Source organism: Hirundo rustica, chromosome 1 (assembly GCF_015227805.2).
Source record: "Hirundo rustica isolate bHirRus1 chromosome 1, bHirRus1.pri.v3, whole genome shotgun sequence".
Lineage (NCBI taxonomy): Eukaryota > Metazoa > Chordata > Aves > Passeriformes > Hirundinidae > Hirundo > Hirundo rustica.
The window spans coordinates 13,599,973-13,622,187 of NC_053450.1; the positions used below are offsets into that span (position 1 = coordinate 13,599,973).

At 46.1% G+C, this 22,215-nt stretch overlaps 1 long non-coding RNA gene across 1 annotated transcript; it reads right to left on the bottom strand.

Annotated features, from left to right (window-relative positions):
* Nucleotides 1-18,882: 18,882 nt before the first annotated feature.
* Nucleotides 18,883-21,242, bottom strand: LOC120758768 (uncharacterized). Its single transcript, XR_005703005.1, has 2 exons — nucleotides 21,194-21,242; nucleotides 18,883-19,741 (listed from the first exon to the last, which is right to left on the bottom strand). It is a non-coding gene; the product is annotated as an uncharacterized LOC120758768 (long non-coding RNA).
* Nucleotides 21,243-22,215: the final 973 nt, after the last annotated feature.

Consider the following 22,215-nt stretch of genomic DNA (forward strand, 5'->3'; position numbering starts at 1 on the left):
CAGAGACGGTCCTGTAGAAGGCTGTAGTTTCTCTCTGAAGGTCCAGTGGTAGTGAGATGGGTCCAGTCTTCCTCTGGGAATCCAGTGGAAACAGGCTCCCCTGGTGTTCAGAATCTCAGCTTTTATCCAGGTAGGAATGCTTGGCTCCTCCCACTGGGTGGAGCATCTCACAATGGAATGATGTAATTTTTATCAGTCATGCAGTGAGCCTTAATGGCCCATTAACAGCAGATATCCTCCGGAGGGAGGATGGGTCCTGGAAGAGATAAAAAACACCGCCCCAGCTGGTTTTAACAGCTGGCCCATTAACAGAGGACACCTGCCCCTCCCCCCCAGAGCAATGAGGAATGGGTTACACAAGCGATAAAGAAAACATCTCCCCAATCGGTTTCAACAGATGGCAGTGGAATACTTTAGGTTACCTCGAGTTGCAGCTCAAGACACTGGGTAAGATAGGAGGAATGCCTGCCAGGCTCTGCACACCATAAACCAGCCAAGGGGGCTCTAAATTTGGGGTCTCCTGTTTTGGGGAGTTGAATTTAAGGTTGTTTGAACGTGACCCTGAGGAAAGCAAGCAGTTGACAGCTGGGATTGCTGTTCCACCTGAGTTGTCTCCAAAGGTTGTTTCCCACAAAGGAGCGCATGGACAGAATCATGTGCTGGTGCACCCATATCAGCTGCGGGTAATGGACATGAGCTGCAGAGAGTGAGAGGGAGGCTGGGATCAAGGTCCTGGGAGATCTGGTCACCTGATGCAGGACAGCTGGATGCAGAAAGGCTGACTGCAAGCCCTTGGCCATGGTCAAAAAAGTCACCTGAAGCCAGCAAGTTGTGTCTTGTCCTGCTGCCTTTGGACTCCATTCTGGTTTATATTCGCTAAGGAAATACTCTAAGCCAGTGATCTCCTTTAAATGTTAACTTCGTTGATAATCTAGGAAGATGCCAGCACTCTAATGCTTATAAAGTGACTGTTATTCCCAGTATATCTATGGCTGAGCTTTTTAATGATGGAGCAAAATGACGTGGCATGAGACAAAAGTGTGCCTTTTTGTTTGATGTACACTGCATTTCCCCAGGCATCCAAGGTGTTCACCTGCACAGCAGTGCTTTTTTTTCCAAAAGAGAAATTATCAGGCAAACTAATTTTTAGTATACAAAGTGGCCATCACTTAATTCCACCTTACAGTTTTTATATTAAATCTTTACTTCTTTCTGTTTTCAAAAATTAACAAAAAGCCCAGGCAGGAGAAGGAGTTCTTTTAAACAGTAAAATTAAAACCAATATCAAGTTTTTGGTATCTTTGGGCATGATCTCTGGAAGCTTTGGGTATCTGCTTTTTCATTTTGTATATTTGACAATTTTGTACTCTGCATTGTTTGACTTCATTTCTGCATGGCAATGTATTAAAACATGGAATTTTTATTATACAGTAAAAGTATTTTGTTTGATTTAAATAAGGTCACGCTTGATGCAGGTCATGAAGGGGGGCGGGGGGGGAAAACTGAGTTTTTTCCAGCAAGGATTCTGACCTGTCAGTCTGAGCATTCTCATTCAGGTAGTTTCCAGCACCTGAAGGTGGGCAGAGCTTTTTACCCACCCGCAAGTCTCCTTCCCCGGCCGCGGTCCCTGGGTCTGTGCAGTGATTTGCCTAAATGCTGCCCATCACAGCTGTTACCTGAGCAAAGGGCTCTGCTCTGCTGGGCAGGGTTTGGGTGTGAGTCCAGACCAGCTCTTCTGATTTTGCTTTAGTGCAGTGCAGCAGTGAGCAGACATTGCACACGGTGAGGAAGAATTCTCCTTTCACTGCCCTTATTTCTCAAGACTTGGGGGATGCCCTTGTCAGCAGTGAAGCATCCTCTAAGGGGACCAAACCGCAAAAGAAGCAGGTACCAGACTGTTTATCCTGCGAGGCATTTCACTTCCATCCCACCAGCCCCATTTATTCTCAGTATTTATGGCATGCAAGCAATTTAAAAGTCAATGGATTAGGTAGTTTTCACAAAAATGCTGAAAAGCTGAAATTCCAGCATGATATTATGCTCTTCCATATATGTGGTTTTTTCTTTTCAGCTATAATTCTGAGTAGTCTCACATTTTTAAGGTAGAGACTGATGACATGTTTTGGTCAAACACAAAACACTGGATTAATACAAAATAGTAGAACAAAATTATACCGTGTAAGCTATAACTGACAAAGTCAAGATAATTTGTCATCTAAAAAAAAATTATAAATAATGTTTTTTATTTTAACATCTCATGATGGGACTGCAATTTACTGAATTCTGCTTATACCTTTAAAAAGCTTTTTACTCCATAAACCTTGTCAGCAAGAAGACTATTTTAGCAGGGAAAGCTCTGTTTTTGAACAGATCTGTGCACATTACTTCTTGGGCTGAGGGAAATTAGAACAATAATACAAGTAAAGAAAAAGTTGCTGTGTCACATACCCTTTTCACCATCAGGGTCTCCCTAGGGGTTACAGTAGTGCCATATTATTACAACTCTCTGTGCTGCACACTAGGACTATTTCCATTATAAACAATATGCCACCTAAACCAGATCTCCTTTATAATGAAACAGCAGCTGTCATGATCATGAAATATTTCTCCCTGGTGACAGAGAAAATAGTTATTTGAAGCTGTGGACAAGGCGTTTCCATTTGTGCTCATATGGGTTTAGCGTTACAAATCTTGGGGATGGGGTTGCAGTTTCTTTACACACTGTTATTCAGAAGCCATCAATGGAGCAACCAGTTGTACAATTTGTTTTTCCTGGTCATTTTCCTTCCAGTGACAATCGGTCCTTGATGAAACTTGCCATGACTTCGTGTTATACCCATGTACATCCCGTGGATCCATCAAAGCAAATCTCTGAGCATCTATCCAGGGGCTACAAGCCCAAGTTGTGCTGCTTGGACCCTTTGGCTCAATGCCATGTCCCTGTCCAAAAATTGTATTATTGAACTAAGATCATGTTAGCTGAGCAGATCTGTGCTCATTTGAGCAAAGCCTTCTGATGTGAGCACATATAGTTATGTCCATAGTGAAGTCCAGTGACTGAAGAGCAACCCTAGAAACACACGGGATGTTCTCAGTCCCACTGTTGACCTGTTGCTTGTGAAAGGACACATTCCCTCACATCATCTCTTCATGTCCCATCTCCTTACTGTAGAACTGGAACTGCATTTACCTGTCACTGTTAAACCTTGAAAGTCAACAGAGAAACTGCAAGTCTTCTAAGAAGACTGTGTTATGAGTCAGATTGATTTAAACAGGCCAGGCCCTGTGGTACAAAAGAGACACCTGATCTGGGAGACAAAAGCTGCCATCCACAGCTCCTGCTTCTCCAATGTGCACCTCTCCCTGCCCCCAGGTGCCGACCTGTGCATGCAGTGGCACTTCCACGGGTGAGATGTCACATCATCACATCATCACATCATCCCACTCTCGGTGTGTCTGAGGCCTGTTTCTGTGTTATGCACTCCTTTGTCTCATTCATGTCACTGCCTTGTCATTGCTTTCTTGCTTCTCTGCACCTGATGTGATTTCTTGCCTTCTACTGTTATTAGCATCACATGGGAAATACACTGAATTACTGCATGTGAGAAACACACTGTCAAAAAGAAGAGTTTTTCATTTAATAAATGGTGCTGAGGCATTGGCCTTGGGAGGAGATAAAGCAGAGAACAAATTGCTACAGGGTTTTTTTTGAGAAACACAAGGGTTAACCTCATCTCCTTGTCAGTGATGGAACAACAGGCTAAAACAGCAGCAAGGATGCACACTGGACGCTTTCTAGGAACAAGAACAAAAAATCCTTTTAGGAACAGGGATGCTGAAGCAGCTGCTTAAAAGAGATGGAGAATAGCTTTGAAGAGCATCCCTCAGCAATCCTGACCCTGTGGTACGACAGGACCAAGTTGTCTGCCAAGATCTCTTTCTCAGTTCAGTTTTCCTGCAGGTAAGACTTGAATGGGAAGAAAAGAGTTACCTCTGTTAATTAGCATTGCTTTACATTTCAAAAGGAACTGCCTCTTCATTTTCTACCTCTTCCAGGTAGAAGCCTGCTGCTAGGTAGCTATGACTAATTCTAGAGTCATTTAAGTCAATACCTCCGGCTGTCGGTTGAGAAACTGGGACACGTCCCCTGCCGTGGCCAGTTCAGATGCAGAGCCTGAGCCTGGGGTGACAGCAAGGGCTGGGCCCATCTTCCCATCCAAAGTCCCCGGGTGAGTGAGAGCCCAGTTCCTGTGCTGTACCGGACAAACACAGCACTCCGTGAGACCTGCGAACACAAAGCGGGTGGCACCCTGCAGGACCAGGGTCAGCCCAGCTCCTTACAGCCAGGCTTTCATCTGGTCTTTACTAGGCGCCATCAGAAAATTAGGGATAGGTAGAGAAAAGCCATGGAACTAGGGGTTAAAACAAACAAAAATTATATTGAGCCCAATTATGAGCTGAAGAGAGGCAATATTTTATAGCCAGCTGGCTGAAGCCTCGAGAGCTTCAGCCATTCATTACAGAGGGCAGGCTGAGGGAGTGTGCGTGGCCACCTCCAGCCTCCACCAGCAGCTCCGGGTGGGTTAGGAAAACTGCTTTTCCTTCACTGGGGAGTTTTACTGCAGAGAAATGAAGCACTTCAGGGCACGTCATAAGTCTCAGCTTGAACACTCTGCTCTGGCACTTCCCAGGCGAGATGGGAGAGCCTGGTTGGTGCTGAGCGCCGGATGCTCAGCCTGAGGGGTGCTTTGGCACTCCTCTGCACTGTGAAATGGGACAGAGCAGACTATGTGGGAGGCAAATTGTTTTATGGAAAATAGTGGAAACCATTGTACTAAGCTGATTAACTCATTTTAACAATTTTACTTAGCTGCAACAGTTGCCCCACTTGAAAAGTGCAGCTGCAAGGATTTGCACAACAGAAATGCTCCCACGTGCAGGAAAGCCAGATAAGCCCCTGCCTGTCGTCAATACAGCAAGAAATTTTAGTACTTTGGGGACATTGCATGGTTGTTTCTGCCTCTGTTTAAGTTTTTATCCAGATCATGGAGAGTACTGTTATGCTGACTGGTTTTGTCCACGTCCCTTAGGTCCCAGACTCAGCCTGGTTTTGGCAATTCTTGGCAAGTAAAACTTTTGTCAGGAACATGAGAAATTGTGGGATTCAGGGCTCCCACTGTCTAATTCCACCTGGGGACAACAGCTGCTTGTTTTACCCTGAGGCAGTATCTCTTCTGCCCTCCTCCACTTCCATGAGTCGTACAGTATTATGCAGGGGAAATCAGGCTTTCTTCATGCTTCCCCTCTTTCTCCATGTTATTAGTCCCATAACAAGCTGCCTCTTAATCTCAAAATATGAACCTTTTGGACAGTGTTCTGCTAATCCCATGAGGGACTTGGCAACCAACAGGAAAACCAACATTGTCTGGAATATTATCCAAAGATGTCGGGCCAAGGACCACCCTCAGGCTTCAGCATTTCTCTTGGGTCACCAATCACACACCCCTCCCTGCTAAATTAAAACCACTCTAAAACCAGTGTGGTTTTAAGCACTAGCAGCAGGGCATTTATATGGGATTTTCAGACTGATACTTCTCCACGGGCCAGTTTGGGACCTCCTGAGAGTAGGATATTGTCTCAAAATGTTCCCTGAAAACCATCAAGAAGCACTGGTATCTAAACACATTAGTAACAGTTCTGCCATCTCTGCAAGCATTAGCTGGAAATCCATTTTACCCTCTCTAGATGTTTCAGAGCTCATGGCTGGTGTTTTTGCTCCAATTTTCTATGCTTCCAATTATAGATTTGAAGCAGCAGCAGACCTCCACCAGAGACAGGAGCTGGGGTGGCCGCATGCTCCGTCACTGCCAGCCAAGACACTGTAGGGAACCAGAAGCTGTGGGCATGCATCTCCATGGAAATAGGTCCTTGGAAAGATCAGAGCAATGCTGGGCGTTGCATTCTGCTATTCAGTTTGTTCTGAATGGTAGCACTGTAAAAATCAATATGGCGTTTTTAAAATGGATTATGAGGCAGTTAAATGACAAGTCTCCAAAGAGAAGTTGCAAATGAAGAGCCATCCCATGGGAGGTTTTGTAGAGGGAATATTCAGGAAGCTGTTCTTGGCTATTTACCTAAGAGGTCACAACAGATAAGCAATTGAATATGAGTTCCATGTGTGATGCTCTTGTTAAAGGGGCTAATATGACCCTAGGATGCATAAATGGGAATATTGAGTGGGTAGGGGAGACATATTAGCCCTATACATGACAGTAATGAGACAAAAGAAGTCCAGGTCAGCTGTCAACACTTAAAAATCATGTTGCAACATTGAGGAAGATTGGGTGACAACCTGTAAGGCTGATTGAAAGTATATCTTACAATGACCCAAAGGAGCACAATCCATTTATATTATCCAAGAGGAATTGATCTATAAGTATCTATGCATGGAGGAGGAATACGGTACTAGAGACTATTTAACCTAGCAGACAAAGGCATATAAACCAGGAATAGTGGAGTTAAAAAAAAATCCAGTTGAAAGTGAGGCACATTTTTCTCCTTAATGGTCTTGTAATTAACCACTGGAGGAGCTGACATGGGATATGGTAGGTTCTCCATCGCCCCAAAAGATACTTAAATTAAGTGTGGATGTCTTTGTACATGATGTAGCTCATGTATCGGTGTGGGAATTGCTGGGCAAAACTCCATGGTCTGCATTATGCAGGAGGGCAGAGGAAAGCACCATGGTGCCTTCTGGCTGTGAAATCTTTGAAACTATCAAAGTGATGACATCTGTATATCGCATCCCAGCAGCATCCTGCCTATTTATACAACACATGTTATGAAAAGACTCTTTTAAGGATATTTAGAGGGCTTTAAATATTTTATTAGAGGGTTTTTTTAATATACTCTGCCTGTAAAACCAGGTAAGAACGAAATAAACCTTAAAAAATATTTTTAAAAAGTCCTTAAATAGATATTCTATACTCCCAAATCCCAGTCTTAAAGCCAATGTCTCAGGATACTCTGGGCTTTCAATATGATGCTCCAATGACTCAGGCCTTTATCATGATTAAAGCTTCTGTTTCACAGATTTATAGATGCTAAACTCAGGAGGGACTACTGTGAATATCTAATCTGACCTTGTACGAAACAGAGGCCACAGGGCATCCCTCAATTGTTTCCAGGCCACACTGAAGCCTTCCAGATTCTTCCTTTAGACCATAGCCAGGACACAGCCTTCCCCTCCATCCTCACAGATAAACTTCAGATCATCTCGCATCTCACCACAGCATCCTTCCTTCTGCCCCTGACAAACAAAATCTTTCCTGGCACATGTCCATTCAAATTGCTGCTGCAAAGATCATTTGCCATTCCTATGTCTCCTTGCTGGCTCTCCCTTGTGACTTTTCACCAACACACCTCCTGTTCCTCCTAGTCCCTACCTCTGCCTCTTCATCCCATCTGGTATCAGCTCACTCCAGCCTCTCATGGCCCCCTTTGCTACCTCTTTTTTTTCATATCCCTTTCCTTTTTCTTGAACAAGCCTCCTGTGGTGTGGCACCAATTCATGTGGAAGGACCCTAAGTCTCATCAGTGCTGCTAAATGAAAAGATTCTCAAAGCATTCACACCCATCAGGAGGACAAGGAATGGGGTTTGTGGTCAGTTCATCGCTCATTGTCTTTGCTGCTCTTTCCTCTTCAGGAGGACAGATCACCCATGTAGGATAGTTCCCATGGGAGACAGTTCTCCACAAACTTCTCCATGAGTAGTCCTTCCCTTGGGTTTCAGTTTTACAGAAACTGCTCCAGCATGGGTCCCTCCATGGGGTGCAGTACTTTAGGACCAAATTTCTCCAATGTGGGTCCCTCACAGGCTCACAAGTCCTGCCAGGAGCCTGCTCCAGCATGGGCTTCCCATGGAGTCACAGCCTCCTTTGGGCACCCACCTGGTACAGTGTGAGGCCCTCCACGGGCTGCAGGTGAATCTCTGCTCTGGTGCCTGAAGGCCTCCTCCTCCTCCTTCCTCACTGACCCTGTAGTCTGCAGGACAGTTTTGCTCACATATTCTCACTCCTCTCCCCATTGCTGTTATTCTGAAGAGGTTTTTTTTCCCCCTTAAATACCTTATCACAGAGGTATTACTGACACTGCTGATAGATTTGGCCTTGACCATCCTGGAGCTGGCTGGCATTGGCTCTGTCAGACGTGGGGGAAGCTTCTGGCAGCTTCTCACAGAAGCCACTCCTGTAGTGCCCTGCTACTAAAACCCTGCCACTCAAACCCAACACAGTGTATCAGTGACAGATTCTTGTCACCGGATTCTTGTGCAGGGAGAAATCATTCATGTGAATTATTAAATGTCTGTATATCATTCCAAGGCATACAACAGTGTGCATCTAGACAAAGTCTGTATTTTAATGCTCTTCTGAAAGAACCCAGCTTGCTAAAGTTCAGTGCAGGAGACCGACATCATGGGACTGTGGTCAGGAGAGAGCTGGGGCAAGGAACAGGAGGTGCCACTGCAGGGGAGCAGGCTGGAAAAGTCAGATCATCCCAGACTTTGCTTTCTAGAGAAGAGCTCCTTGTCCTCTGTGTGTGAGGGGTGCTCTGCCTGGGGTAACAGGTAAATGAGGAGAAAGGATGCACAGGAGGATCTACTGACTTCACTGCTTCTGCTCCATGAAAACTGACAAGCATCCTCTTTTACAAAGCATGAGTGCACAGATTTTTTTTTTTTTTTTTTTTTTAATTTAATACTGTTCTAAACAATTGCACAAGGTTACCTTATTTTATGTTACAGCTGAGTTTAATCCTTCCGGAGCCAGACTGCATAAAATTGCCAAAAACTGACTCTCTCTCCGCTCAGTGCTGCCTACTGACATGCAGGCACCTCTGGCCAAGCTGAGAGGAAAACATCTGTCAGAGGGTGTTAACGATGCCATCACATGTAGCAGGCAAGACCCAACCAGCTCAGCAATATCTGACAGAGTTCATGTTCTCATCAGGTGATCACAGATATCTATGGTTCCACTCAGCTGTCAGGGAATCATTCACACATATCCTTCCTTACACGGATAATTTTATGAATTTTAGAGTTAGCAGAATGCAAATCTGCCCTTTGAGGATTGTCTGGCAAATGCTTTGGCCAGAACCTTTCAGGGCCTTCTGCAGGAAAACAAAGCCCTAAAATGTCCATCTCTCTGAGCCAGCACAGTTGAAGCCTGGGGGCAGGAAGTACTTTTTTTTAGCAGAGATGTGAAGTTAAATGTCCCATTGTTTGCAACTAGTCCTGATGCCACGTTATTTTTGCAGGAAGTCATGCGCAGCTTCAATCTTTATGCCTGCCAGCAGTCCTGAAGGAAGCACTGCTGTTGGAGAAGGTGTGTGGCATGTTTTTAGGTTGTCAGACAATGGCATCATGGCTTTAAACACTGATGAGTTAAAGCAGAAGTCGGGGGAAAGGGAGAGAGAGGATGCAGCAGTTCACAGAGAAAATTTTCATTTAATTAACTGATAATTTGCATCTCACTGTACAAATCAGAGCTAAGCATATCTGTCCCAGCCAATGTATATGACTCACTGTTTGTCAGACAGATATTCTGGAAGTGAGAAGTTACAGAAATAAAAGTCATGAATTATCAGTTGTTTTTCTATTCTTGTGGACAGCATCTTTTATTACACATAAATTCCATGTATAGCCATTGCAAACAGGAAAAATAGCTAAAGTCAAGTTTGCATGGGTAGAAAAGTGACAAAACAAGAAACTGAATCTAAGGATGGATTTCACCCTGTTGTGCTAGAAGATCCACCTGACCAACACAAAACATCTGCAAAGTCTGTTTCCAGGCTCTGCTTGAGGGTTCCCCATCCCAGTCTGCAGCCGACAGCTGCAGCACTGACACACCTCCTAAAAGCTGCCATTTCCCTCTGTTGACCACCTGGGAAAGCTCACATAAAGACTGTGGTTTACTAAAGTTAACAAACCACAGATGAGCCCTACTTGCTATTGCTTCTTGAAGACAAATTCACAGACAAGTCTCAAAAATCTTTAAAAATTTCCAATGAGACACCTGGTTTGATATATGAGCCTTTCTCTGGAGTATGCTGAGACCCTGCCACCTCATCTACAAAGATAAAAACAGCAAATGCCTCTTCACACACATTTAAAAGTCATGTCACCAAATCTGAGCTAAACATCCAAAAAAGAAATGGATCATTTTTAATGCAAGGTCCATGAAAGATTCACTGTGGGCATAACTCAGCCCTGCCCTGCTCTTGAGAGCCAACACGGGCTTTTGCCATGGCTTGTTGGGAGGACACACGTGGTTTGTCTGCAGAGGGTGGTAAGCTCATTTCTCAATGTTTCTTTAACACGTCAAGAAATGCCAAGGGTTTGCACAGTGTGAGGAAGAGCCCCCACACCAAAACATCTCAGGTGAGACACCCCTTTCAAGGCAGCTCCTGCCCCATGTGTCTCTTCTAAAGATATGCCAAGCAGAAGAACTACACTGTGTATTTTTTTTTCCCCTCCAGAGTCCATCTATTGAGTCAACAAACAGGTGGATAATTTAGCTGTTTAATGGACTCAACTGTTTAGAAATTTAACAAAAAAATGTACATACCAGTAGGTATCTGGAAACCAGTGTTTTCTGTCTGAGACAGCAAAATGAATGCAGAGCAATATTCAAACCCTGAAAGTTAGCAGACTAGGTACAAAAATATACCAGTTGCTAGGAGATGGCATTTAATCTGGAATTTTAGGCAGCAAGTAAAAATTAAGTTATAAGAAGAAATATTGTTTAGGGCAGAAATCAGGCCAAAACAAGTGGCTGTTTATGAAAGAGAGCATAGCATGGATGCTGCCCGGTCACATACTGTAGGGCCAGAGGTGAACAGGAAGGTTATTGACTTGACCATGGGAACAAAAGCCCAGCCGGTGAAAGACAGCGAGGACAAAACTCTTTCCTGGTTGAATTTGCTGAGAGATGTGCTACTAAAGTAAATAAGGGCTGTACTTCAACCTGCAAATATCACCTTTGCTTGTGATGGAATTCTACCAGAAGCTAAAATGTTGTGAAAATCAGCTCATTCCCTCCACTTGTGAAAATCATAGAAAAAACACAGCGAAGTTCATTGCTTGTGAAGTTGGGTCCCCAAACCAGATTCTGCTTGTTTCTTTCACCACTGAAAATCCTACTTTCTTAATAGCATTAGAATTGATAAATGCTGGGGTTTAAGACTAGACTATCTTGTGAAACCATATGGGTTCAACAGCAAGGCCAGTAGGGAATGACTGGGACTAGCTGCTCCTTACAGCAGCCCAGTCGTTGGTGAGAATTGTCCAAGTGGGGTTTTAGTCCTGTTGAAATAAAGGACAAAATTGCAATAGATCTCAAGAGGTCACTTTCTCCCCCCTCACACAGGTAAAGGGTTGTGTGTAATCTAGTCCAGCACATGGTAAAATCACCTACACACACAGAGGACAAATTCCCTTTCTGGTTCGTATAGGTACACACAGGTATTAGAAGCAGTGTTTGCCTTCAGCACCACCCCTGGGTAATTTCCATCTCATACATCCCTTTGAGCAAGGCTAAGCATTTCTACAGTGTTTGGTCACAGTGATTATATTCATTAGTTGGATCAAACTATTGGGGTGTCAAGGCCAAAACAGAAATTCCGCCCTTTTACAGCTTTGATATTTCCTGTAATCCTGATGCTAGAGCACTATTTGTTTAGACCTCTTTTGGATAGTGCTTGTCAAAGTGATTAATAACCTTCTCTGGGCAGCAGCCAAAGATCAGAGTCCATGCTGACATCTGCAATCTGCCAGAAGGCTTTGATGTTATCAACAGGGCTATGGTGAAGCCTGAATAACCACTGGTCAAGGGGATTTGCTCCCCTTGCTCAGATATCCAAAGGACTGTCCTCTCTTCTGACCCAGCTTGTCTTCCAAAAGATGACTACTGATTGCAGATATTGCTGGCTGCTTCACTGGCCTCTGCAGAATAAAGTTTCTGGTAGAAAGGTAATAATGTGTGTGCTGTTACATCAGTGCTGATGGTGGCACTGGCATCTCCTGTTCATGCAACCTGGACAGCAGAGTTGGTACCATCTGGATCTGCACCCTTGCCAGGGTTCCCTGCAGTGAGGAGGAGCTGGACAAGGACTGGTTGTTGTTCAATCCCTCTGACTGATTCCACTGGTTGGGTGGCAGAGTATCAGCCAATGAGGGTTGGCTGGATTTTTGTCATTGCTTATGGTTAAGAGCCCAACCACTGCAGTCACTGTCTGCCTCTCTCATATTTTTTCATCTCTAGATGAACCTGCTTCAGTGGGAGGGTTGGACCAGATGACCTCCAGAGGTTCTTTTCAACCTCAATCATTCTGTGATTCTCTGATGCTTATGCAAGCAATACTCGCTGAACTTACAGAGCTCATTGTAAAGCTTAGTATAAGATCTCACCTTTGGGAACCTGCTCTTCCACCCCTGGTGAGAGGCCCAGCCTGTGCTGCAAGGCTTTCCAGTTGCACCAGGAGGTACCTGGAGGATGCTTTGAGGAAGGATGATAATGGTTATGTTGACTTAGTGCAGGAAAGCAAGGGCCCTTGCAGAAGCACAGGGGTCACAACGCTTGGGTCACAACAACCCCATGCAACATTCCAGGCTTGGGGCAGAGTGCCTGGAAAGCAGCACTGTGGAAAAGGACCTGGAAGTGTTGGCCAACAGTGATTGCGCATGAATCACCATGTGCCTAGATGGCAAGAAGGCCGTGGCCTGTATCAGAAATTGTGGCCAGCAGGACCAGGGCAGTGATTGTCCTCCTGTACTTTGCACTGGTGAGGCCACACCTCAAATCCAGTATCCAGTTTTCGGCCTCTCACTACAAGGAGGGCATTGAGATGTTGGAGTGTGTCCAGAGAAGGGCAATGGAGTCGGTGAAGGGTCTGGAGCACAAGTCTAATGAGGAATAGCTGAGGGAGCTGGGGGTCTTTAGCCTGGAGAAAAGGAGACTCATGGGAGACCTTATCCCTCTCTGCAATCCCCTGAAAGGAAGCTATAGCTAGCTGAGGATCAGGCTCTTTTCCTAGGTAATAATTGACAGAAAAGGGGAAATGGGCTCAGGTTTCACCACGGGAGGTTTAGATTGGATACTGGGAGCAATGTCTTCACAGAAAGGGTGGCCAGGCACTGGAATAAGCTGCCCAGGGAAGTGATGGAGTCACCATCCCTGGACATATTTAAAAGATGTGTAGGTGTGCCACTTAGGGACATGGTTTAGTGGTGAATTTGGCAGTGCTGGGTTAGCAGTTGGACTTGATCTAAGATGTCTTTTCCAACCTAAATGATTCTACAATTCCATGATGGCATGGCCACTCTGGGCTGCAGCCAGCTTTTCTCCCAGAATGACTGGAACTGCCGTTGCTTCTGCTGGCAGCAAGCACAGATTTATCAGTGGGTGATGGAGGCAGTAACCTTCATCCCTGCCATGTCAGGTGCAAGGGGCCAACTGCCCACACTGTCCATCTGTCCACACTGTGGCCTAGCCTATGGCTCTCTTTAGCCCAACATGGGGTTTGAATGAAAAAGAAAGAGAATTGTAAAAAAGAAGCATGTGGGAGGTGTTAAGATTTTTTCAGCTTATTTTTAAGAGTGTGTTTCTGGGCTTTCAAGGGACAGAAGAAGGGGTTTGTCCCTACAAAGTGGATCACAAAGTGAAAAAAATCCCAGACTATCCTTACTCCTCAGTTTGTAATTGTTTGTAGTGATTTCAACCTGGAATATGGTGCTAAAGCAAATCCTATCCTGGGCTGCATTAGAAGCATGGCCAGCAAGTGATGCAGGAGCTGATGCTCCCCTTCTATTCTGCTCTTGCAAGACCTCACCTGGAGTACTGCATCCAGCTCGGACACCTCAAGTAATGGAAAAGCATGGGCCTGTTGGAGCAGGTCCAGAGGAAGGCCACAAAGATGATGTCTCGGGTAACAATGCAAGATGTATTCTATTCCCATCTGTTGAAACCAGTGGAGGAGGTGGGTTTTTTTTACCTCATAACTCTGGGGGAGGAGGGGGCGGGTCCCTCTGTTAATGGACAAGCTGTTAAAACCAGCTGGGGCAGTGTCCTTTATCTCTTCCAGGACCCATCCTCCCTCCGGGGGATATCTGCTGTTAATGGGCCACTAAGGCTCACTGCATGACTGATAAAAATTACATTATCCCATTGTGAGATGCTCCACCCAGTGGGAGGAACCAAGCATTCCTACCTGGATAAAAGCTGAGATTCCAAACACCAGGGGAGCCTGTTTTCCACTGATCTCCAGAGGAACACTGGACCCTTCTACAGGATCATCTCTACTTCAACAGAACCACATCTGTCACTCCAGGAGGACTTAATTGGACTGCTACCAACACCCTGACCAACAGGGTGTTAGGTCATGTTCTGACTCTGACAATGTTTTCTTTTTTTGTTAATTTGGGTTTTTTTGTACTACTACATTTTTTATATTCCCAGTAAAGAACAGTTATTCTTTGTCCCAAATCTTATCCTGAAAGCCCCTTAATTTTAAAATTCTAATAATTCAGAGGGAGGGGGTTTATATTCTTCATTCCAAGGAAGGCTCCGACTTTTCCCTGGCAGACACTCGTCTTTACGAAATAAAACAGATGAACAGAGGGATGGAGCATCTCTCCTATGAAGGCAGGCTGAGAGCTTGGTGCTGTTCAGCCTGGAGAAGGCTCCAGAGAGGCCTTTAGCAGCCTTCTAGTACCTAAAGGGGGTTCACAAGAGACTTTTTAATAGGGCCTGTAGTGACAGAACAAGGTGTAATGGTTTTACACTGAAAATTTGATAGATTTAGATTAGATGTGTGGTTATTTGACCTGGGCTGGATCCCAGGTCCCTACCAAGGCCAATCTATCACTCTCCTCCTCAGATGGACAGGGCAATAAGAACAGGGAGAGGTCACTCAGCAATTACCATCACTGTAAAAACAGACTTAACTTGGGAGTATTTTTTGACTTTATTACAAATCAAAATAAGAGCAGGATAATGAGAAGCAAACCTAATCTTGAAAACACTTTCCCCCACCCCTTTCTCGTTCCCAGGCTTAACTTCATTCATTATTCTCAATCTCCTCCCCTACAGCAGTGCAGGGCAACAGGGAACGTGGGTTATGGTCAATTCATCTCATCTCAAATTAATCTGTTTCTGCCTCTTCTTCCCCCATCAGGAAGAGCCCTTCCCACAGGAGCCCATGAACATCTTAAATGTGTGTCTTTCCCATGGGCTGCAGTTCTCCACAATATGCTCTTTCCGTCGGGTGCAGTCCATCAGGAACAGACTGCTCCAATGTGGGTCCCTTGTAGGGTCACAAGTCCTGCCAGCAAACCTGCTCTCCAGTGTGGGCTCCTCTCCCTGGGTCCACAGTCCTGCCCGGAGCATGCTCCATGCAGGCTTCCCATGGTATCACAGCCTCCTTGGGCATCCACCTGCTCCAGCATGGGCTCCTCCCTGGGCTGCAGGTGCACCTCTGCATCCCTGTGATCCTCCGTGGGCTGCAGTTGCATCTCTGCATCCCTGTGATCCTCCCTGGGCTGCAGGTGCACCCCTGCATCCCTGTGATCCTCCATGGGCTGCAGGGGCACCTCTGCATCCCTGTGATCCTCCCTGGGCTGCAGGTGCACCTCTGCATCCCTGTGATCCTCCATGGGCTGCAGGTGCACCTCTGCATCCCTGTGATCCTCCATGGGCTGCAGTTGCATCTCTGCATCCCTGTGATCCTCCCTGGGCTGCAGGGGCACCTCTGCATCCCTGTGATCCTCCCTGGGCTGCAGGTGCACCTCTGCATCCCTGTGATCCTCCATGGGCTGCAGGTGCACCCCTGCATCCCTGTGATCCTCCATGGGCTGCAGGGGCACCTCTGCATCCCTGTGATCCTCCATGGGCTGCAGGGGCACGGCTGCCTCACCATGGGCTGTACCATGGGCTGCAGAGGAATCTCTGCTCTGGCACCTGGAACACCTCCTGCACCTCCTTCCTCACTGACCTGGGTGTCTGCAGGGCTGATTCTCTCACATATTCTCACTCCAATCTTCTCTGCCTGCAATTACCACTGTGCTGTAACTTTTCTGTTTGCCTTCTAAAATATCACATAGGCATTGCTGCCACAGCTGATGGGCTCAGCTTTGGCCAGCAGCAGATTCATCCTGGACTTGGCTGGGATTAGCTCTGCTGGACATAGGAGAGCTTCTAGCAGTTTCTCCCACAAGCCACCTCTATAGCCCCCCTGCTACCAGTCTTGCCATGCAAATCCAATACAGATATTAGAAGAAATTCTTTACTATGGGGGTTTCCCAGAGATGTGGGTGCACCATACCTGGAAATGTTTGCCATTTTGGATGGGGTTTTGAGCTTTTGAGCAACCAGATCTATTGCAAGATGGGAGGGGGTGGACTAATTATTTGTTGAAGGTGGCTTCTAACCATTCTGTGGTTCCATGATTTTGCCATGTGTTGATCTGGGGACTCTTTGCAAACCTTTAAGTCAGCAACACAGCTCCTGAGAGGTCTGGGAAGAGACTTCTGTTTCTTCTCTGGCATCTAGAGCTGAAAGTAAGTAACTGTTTGGTGAGATAAGTACCCTCCGAATCCAGGGACTCGTGCACAGACCAGTCAGTGAAACCAGCAGCTACAGGGCTTCTTGCTTCCTGGTGAACAGCAGCTTCCAGACATTAGCAGGATGTACGTCTGTCCGTCTGCCTTCAGCAAAGCTCACCCCCCACATGCATGGGCTGTGGGCTGGTCGGGCCTGCTGGTCTCTGCTACCATTGATCCACAAAGCCTGGTACAGTCTGGTGCCCTGTGCCAGCTTAGCAAAGCCAAAGTGAGTGCTGCTATTCCAGTAGAAGCTGAAGAAGGAAGCAAAAGCACAAGGCACTGGCAAGGTCCAATGCAGCACCATGTGAATTTTAAGAAATATGACAGGGGGATAGAATTTGTTACCACTTTCCCTTGAGTTTCCTATTTCTCTTCTTTTAAAATTGAAGTTGAAATGTGTTAATTTTGAGGGTCCTGCTGTAACCCCAACTGTAACTCGATGTGGATAGGGAGAGAGGAAGAGGTTGGTGTGCTTTTCATGTGGGGAAAAGAAGAGAATCCAGGACGAAGTATTTCTGAGGTCTACTCAAGGCTCAGTGAGGATCCCAAACACCACCTTTCTAACTGGTTTAAAGCCACAGGAGCCAGCTGTGCACACCCTGAAGGGACCGAAGTCATGCCAGTGAATAGTGGTGACTGCTAAAGGTTCCCTTTCTGCAGCAGCATGGCTCACTGGACCTGGGGAGTATGGAGAGCCGAGCTGGGCTCAGCCAAGCCCAGCCCAGGGACTCTCCAGTTCCCTGTCTGAGTTTGAGGAGCCTTCTTATTTCCTCAGCAGCTTCTTTGGGTTTATACTCACCACCTACCTATGGAAATGGGGATGGGGGCTCACACCCACTTTGTGCAGCAGAGCAGGCTGTGTGGAGAAGATGGATTACTTTCATCTTGGTGACTGTGTTTTACCTTTTGATGCCCTGGATGTTTATTCCTTTATCATGTATTAATTATTGGCATTCTCTAGGCTTCCTTCTGTCTTAATCTGATTTAAAACAGACATTTGCATTTGAAAAGTAGCTAGCATGTATAGCAAATCCTTTCCCTTGGTTTGCTATTAATGTAGCCAGCTTTGATGTATTATATTAATGCTGTTTGCCAGGGGTGAAATCAGCACACCACCTATGGAGAGGCACTTCCTTGGTGAACCTTCTGCTTTTACCCACAGGCAAAGCATCTACATACCCTGGTGAAAACCCCAGGTGCTGACTGCAGCAGCATGGTCACACACCTGTTCCTCTCCCTGCTGCCTTCCACCTGGTTTTGGGAGGCTCAGAGGCTCTGCACTGTGCCCATGATGACCCAGCCTGAGGACGTGCCACCAGTGAAGGGTGGATTTACAGAAGAAGGGTTAGACATCCATGGCAATGGAGGAAGCGAGAGTTAAACACATGACAGGACACCAAACCAGTAGCTGTGGGCTGTGCAGGGAATGAGGCAGGCAAGTGCAGGGGAACTCCTGGCCAGAAGAGGACTGGGTGAGATCAGGATTTCCCTGATGGTCTTCCTGAGGGTTGTGTGCACTGAGGCTGAAATGCATGTGTGCTTGAAAATGATCCAACTTTTATGTAGCAATATCTCAGCCAGTTGAGGACTAGACTAAATCAATCCTTTGGTGAGTTCAGTACCAGTATTTCCTTTATTTCCTTTAATTTTTTTTTTTTTTTTTTCTGTATTGCTTGTATAATTTAAGGCTTTTGGGAAGTTGTCCTGAGCCTGACTGATCAGTCTGATCTGGTGCTAAGGGCATAGGGAGGCACTGCTGTAACCCCCTCGGGCTGGGTTAACTGTACTGGTGAGGGGTGGGCACAGGACAAGTGACCAAAGGAGCTGTGCCCGGCCTGCTCGTGTGACAGAAGCAGAGGTGGCTCAAGTCATCAGCCTCAATCCACCATGGCTGCTTGTGCAGGCTTTCCCTCTGCTCTCTTGAGGTCTGACAGCCAAACTGCCTGGAGCAGCCTTTCCTCACCCTGCTCTGGCACAATATTCCGGATCAGCTGTGACTCCTTGAATGGGAGGGTTTGCTCACCTGGCTCCTGCTGTCAGGGCTGGGTGAGAAGCTGTATTTCTGTGTGGCAGAGCTGGGGAGGAGATGGGCTTTGGCAAGAAGCAGTGCCAAGCAGTAGGGTCTGGAAACCAGGCTCTCCTAGAACAGCCTCTATGATCATGGCATTAGTTGAATAGAAACAGCTCAAAGTAAATCTATTTCTTCTTAAATGCTCACACAGAGTTTTGCATCACATTGACTTGGTTTGAAAAGCATTTTCATTAAATTACAACTTCTGCCTCTGGACAAAACTTAAAGAGTTTCCAGAGCTCATTTACCAAAGGGGTTGGAAAAGTTATTTCAAGTTAACAGCCTACATTACAGTAGTAGTTATTTGAACAGGTGGGGACTGGGGGAAGTAGGGACATTAGCCAAATCATGAATCATAAGCTAATCAGATTGCCACCCATGTTTGCACCAAAAGAAAAAACATGTATAAAAATACACACATCACCAGCTACAGAACTGACTCAGCAAGGACCCAAACTTTTGTTGGGGTTTATTGGGCTAAATGGCTACACTTCAACTTGGTAGGGGCAGGAGATCTCTCTGGAAGCCACCAGGGAGCCTGGCTCCTCTCTGACAACTCTGAGGGTGTGGGACTTCTTTGTACTGTTTGCTTCCCACTGCATTTCCGCCCCATCCAAGCAGGGAGAAGCGTGGGGCCTTGCACCCTTTATCTTTAACAGGGTCATTTCTGCCTGCCCTTGGATTTGAGGCTCTTTCTTCAGGTGAGCAGGAAAAGCAAAGGGCTCAAGTTCAGATATCCCAGAAGGACACCTCAGGACATTCATAGCTTCTATCTCCTGCAGGGAAGCTCTTCTTTCTGGTGCAGTAGGATGTATTTGGCTGTCCAGTAAGAAGTGGGTCACAGAGCTGTTCCTTGACCCATCCAAAACGCAGGCAAAGGGCTGTGTAGAATGTTGCCATATTCATGCGATGGCCCCGCTATGCTGGGAAGCAAGGGCTGCAGCAGCTCTGCACTGGCTCTGCACTGGGGTGGGGGCTCATCTCCTACAGGAGCATAGTCACTAAGAAGTCCCTAGAGTGAAAAAAATATGGAGATTTAACTGGATTTAGAATAAAGTAAAATAAAACTACACTATTGAAACTCTGTTGATTTTAGTGAAATTCCTTGTGTCTTACACCAGCAGGCAGAAAATCAGATCTCAAGTGCTGAAGCTGCTTGCAGATACTTTCCTGTTTGTGTGTGCAGTGGAGAAAAGTGCTTGTTTGGTGCTGATTGCAGATTATGGAATAAGAGCAATTTCTCATCCCACCTCCACAGAAGCTATTTAAATAGTTCTACACCCACTTTGAAAGATGCTCAGTTAGAAAGGAGTAAATCTGGAAGTTATTACTCCTCAAAGAAAGAAGTGCCAATAAATAGGCTGTGCTAGGGCTGCCGGTGCTCTCGGGGACAGCAGCCGCCCAGGAGCTTTCCCTTCGCCAGCCTGCCTTCGCCGTGGAGCAGTTATTATTAGGCAGCCTGCAGAGCAAACACGCTGCGGGAAAGAGCCCTGCGGCTCGAGTCCGAGGAGCCCTTGGAGCTGACCTTTGTCCCACTGAGGCTCGGGGCCAAAGCCCAGCTGGCTACACGCAGGCTCCTCCTAGGCTGCACAGCCCCCACGTGCAGCGCAGGAGCGGAGGGAACAACCCGCAAAACGCAAGGACGAGCCACGAGAAGCAATAGGCAGAGTGCTAATTTAAAAAGCCCTTATGAAATACTGGGGACAGACTGGTGCAGTCATTCAATGCCTCCCTTTCCCCTCCTTGGGGATCGCCGGCCACAAACTCACTCACAAAGTGAAAGCGTTTGCCCAAAACTGGAGGTGGAAGATTTAACCCATGGCACATCTGCAGGGCTTCTGGCAGGATGCTTCCACCGCCCAGCCGCTCTCCTGCTGCCCTCGTTCTCCTCTGCCAGACCTCCTGCCGGGGAGGACAGAGAAGGGAAGGCCCTCCCAAACTCAGGTGGGGAGCTGGGCCACCAGCTCTGTGCAGGGAGAGCCAGGTAGGAGCCAGGAGCCTTGACGCTGGTTGCCCCCAGGTCACCTCCATCCTGATCACACCTGAGAGCAGGCTTTCAAGCAGCCCGGGAGCTTTTCCACCCACCCCCCCCCCCCACCCCGCCATCAGATGTTCATGGATTTAAGTTGCTTCCAAATTAGGTTGGACCCAAAGAGAGGCTTTTATGAATTGATGCACGCAAAATAGCCACAGAGCGCTGAGTCCTCAAATGAATCTCATGCAATGCTACTGTCAGAGCCGGCCCCTTGTATTCAGACCCTCAGCACTGCCATCCTGCTCCATAACCACCACAACAGGGCCCTACCCTACAGCAAGTTTCAGGCAATGCCTTGTATATCTCTGGCTTTTTCCCAGCAGAGCTCTGCTTTGAGATTAAGTTCTTAATATTTATGAGCTTCTGGTTTTACTATCTGTTTAATATCATAGTAAATCAGGTGTCTACTCTGCTATCCCTCCAACTCACCTGAGAATCTCACCTTCTTAACCAAGGGCAGTTACATTTTTCCTTAAAAGTAAACTACTTATTAAGTCACTGTGATTTTCTCACTTTTAAACAGCCAGTTATTTCTGAGGACATGAGAAACAGCTGTTGCAATGTTGAAACTCAGTTACATCTCTGCTATTTTAATGGGTGAGAGTCGATATTTTTATCCCCATGTGATATTACCAAGACATGATAAGCAACCATAGCACTAATATTAATTTGTGGAGCAAAGATCACTTCAATTTGCCTCAATGAGGAATAATTTTAACAGAAAATTAGCATTCCACAAACAACTCTTTGAAAACCTTTGTGGTTTTCTTCCCTTTTTTCCTCCTCTTCCCTTTTTTTTTTTTTTTTTTTTTTTTTTTTTTTTTAATAAAGCACCACAACCCTGGGTAAGGGCAATTTGAAGGCAGAGACAGTGTTTAAGGCAGCCTTAACTCTTTCCAGACAGGGGAGTGGACTTCCCAAAATTTAACTTGCATTGTCGAACACTGAATAAAGGCAGATCACTGACTTTGCCTCCAATCTGAAGGTGAACAAATATCAAATAGGAGTTGGTTCCTCTTCCACAGCCTTCAGGTGAAGACTTCTGCTAAAAGCTTTGCCCTTCAATCTGTGAATGATTACCCAAACCAAAGTGGCATCTGCAGGTATTTGGCATCTGTGGAAACCAGGCTTATAAATGCAGAGCCAAAGCTGGAGCTCCAGGCTGCTGGTTCTGCAAGGCTTTGTTTTATTATTTGGAAATCCTTGTTGCACTTAACCAGGGAAAAGCATGTGTGTAGCACAAAGAATGGTGATTTGAGCTAAGCATAGAACAGGGTAACAATTTTTAACTGCACATGTGTCTGTCAATAAGCCCTTTCAAACATCTTAGCTCCATTGTATTTTTATCCTTTTCCCCCAGTATCATGACATACTTGACAGTGGTGATAAATCAGCTCTCATGTTGTCCTGTTAGCCAGGAAAATATTATCTTTCCCATTTAGCTGGAAATG